The sequence below is a fragment of the Palaemon carinicauda genome, chromosome 5, assembly GCF_036898095.1.
Source record: "Palaemon carinicauda isolate YSFRI2023 chromosome 5, ASM3689809v2, whole genome shotgun sequence".
Taxonomy (NCBI): Eukaryota; Metazoa; Arthropoda; class Malacostraca; order Decapoda; family Palaemonidae; genus Palaemon; species Palaemon carinicauda.
In genome coordinates, this window is record NC_090729.1 from 160,411,652 (window position 1) to 160,414,151 (window position 2,500).

The 2,500-nt window shown below is 47.3% G+C and overlaps 1 protein-coding gene across 1 annotated transcript in view; it reads right to left on the reverse strand.

Moving 5' to 3' along the window:
- Window positions 1-2,500, reverse strand: part of LOC137641239 (centrosomal protein of 89 kDa-like) — a 105,287-nt gene that overhangs the window by 77,510 nt on the left and 25,277 nt on the right. The window lies entirely within an intron of this gene.

A 2,500-nucleotide genomic window follows, 5' to 3' on the forward strand; every position in this document is an offset into this window, starting at 1 on the left:
AAGATCCCCATCTGATGTGCCTTGCCTGCAAAGGACACACTTGCCGTCAGGAATCTCCATCTGACGTGTGTCACGAGTTGTCACCCTCCCAAGAGATTTGTGTATGGCAAGAGGAGGAAGAAGAGGTCCAAAAGGGATTCGTCACTTTTGGGATCGTCCTCAAAGTTGAAAAAAATCCCAACCTCTTCCTCCGACCCACGGTACGCTTCTCTCCAACCCTTCCCCTCAGGAGGAGTCTTCGTTTGGTCTTCAAGTTGACAGCGCTCTGTTATTAATTTTGACTTCCTTTGGTCTAAAAGAAGTTGTTGTTGACAACATTGTTTCAAAGAAAGCTCAGAAGTGTCTTTATGTTCCAGCACTGGACACCTTCAGCTGGTCCCCTTCAAGAGTAGAGAGCAGAGTCTTTCCTTCTTGGGTTCCTCCCTTCAGAAACAACCACTGTCACTCTAGTCTCTGTATTTCCTAAAGAGTCCAGTAGAGGAGACATGCTTAATGTTAGCATGCCTCCCGAGCGCAATCCCTCTGAGACTTGCCCACTGTCCATATTTGATTCTCACTTGGATCCCTGTGATGACAAGCAACGTCTCTCAAAACGTGCACAGAAATGACCGTGCTCACACACCTGACTGTGCTGGTACGCCTGGGTGCGCACTTGGAATAAAAATAACCCACCCGTATTCACCACATAATAACTTGTATCCATCTGTAATGAGAGTGCACATAGCATCAGTGCATGATAAATAGGCGTGCAGTCTTTCAGCTGAGAATTTGGAGCAGAAAAGTAACTTTCAGCACTCATCCTGCATGCCTGAACACTAAGCGCCTAGCCCAGACACGACAGGCCATGCCGCACATTACCCAGACAAGCCTAACCATACTGCTAATTGCCCAGATGTGCCTTGCCTTAACATGCTGCTGCTGCTGTTGTTAGACAGACAGTTGCTTCATAAGATCCAAGAAAGCTGTGATTTTCGGCCTCCAGTAACTCCTCTAGGTGAACCTTATCCTTGAACCTCATCCTTGAACCCATCTCAGTTTGAGATCACCCAGAATATTGTAGTTTCTTTCACCAACATTACCGATTGTCCCCAATCAAATTTGTGTTGATCTCATGCTCTCTCTCCTGGAAATCAAAGAGCTCCCAGTAGCGAACGTCTTTAGTCTCCTTCGAAACGGAACAGATTCCATTTTGATACCATCCTCTGATGCCTTGGAGGATAGGAGGTTTCCATCTAACCATATTTCCACTTCTCTAAGGGCTCATACCTCAGAGAAAGTAAGGACCTTTGTTCAGTACCAAAGAACAAAGCTTCTCGTATACCAGAAAAATTCTCAAGCTTCCTAAGAGACCCTAACTAAGGATCCAGATCTGATACAAGAAGGGATACTGTACCATACTGGGAACTGCCTCTTTCATTCTTGATCTTCTCCCAGGAGAGAGGAACAGGAGACGTATTTGTCTCTCAACCCCTCCCAACACTGGTCAGGTACAGTGTCGAAGAGGGTAGATGTTACCTCTAACAATGACTCTGACACTGAGAGTGCTCTTCCTCAGCCTGTCGGACCTTATGAACTTGATACTATGGAGGGGGAATTAGAATCCCCATTTTTGCAGGTGTTGGCCTGTATGCATTGAGTCACTGGTCTCGAGGAGGTCCCTTGCTCTCCTCCTAAGGGAAGGAAGGTGGCAATTGGCAGGCTGTGCCATGCACCTCGAGGCACCAAACCTCACCTACAACTTCCATGCTCAATTCTCGCCTCAGAAGATTGACTAGCAGGTCTCTACAAGGAAGTTTCCTCTAAGGACAGGGTTGATTCCTCCGGCCTTTTCACGCCGGAGGAAGCATTACCTCAAACAGGAGCCTTTCACCTCACCCTTACCTCTCGACCCAGCAGTTTCTTCTTTGGCATCAGGTATCACTATAGACTATCTGGCAGCAGAGCATATCACTTTCACTGTAAAAAAGGTCATAAACATGGAGACCAGGACAATGGCCACTCTTAAGGGATCTTCCTGGATTGACTACTGGTCTGGATCAGTGGGCTTTTTGGTCAATATCAAAAACTTGACAGACCCTGACAAGCCTAAAGCATTCAAGAACGTCATCTTGACAAGTCAAAGTGGTCTAATTTTTTGCCAACCAGTCTGCCAAACCATGGGCGAACTGAGTTTTGAAGAGGCATGATGCCGCGGCTTACAATTTTCATTAGATCAGACAGCAAGACGCTCTGCAATGCATCGGTGAAGAGTCCTTCTCTGTTCCCGACAAAATAGCTGGAGTAGAAAGCTGAAAAGTGGAGGAAGGCGAGTCAGGACTCCCTTTGCCACAGTCCACCTCCATTTCCAGCCACTCGAGATTGTTGCCACCTCTGAGGCAGGCACACAAGCATGGCCTAAGAACAACTCTCATCCTGCCCCTTCCAGCTTTAGATGTGGACCTAACCAACAGCAGCCCTTTCAGAGCAGACATGGTCAAGGGTGTAACCAACACGGGAGATG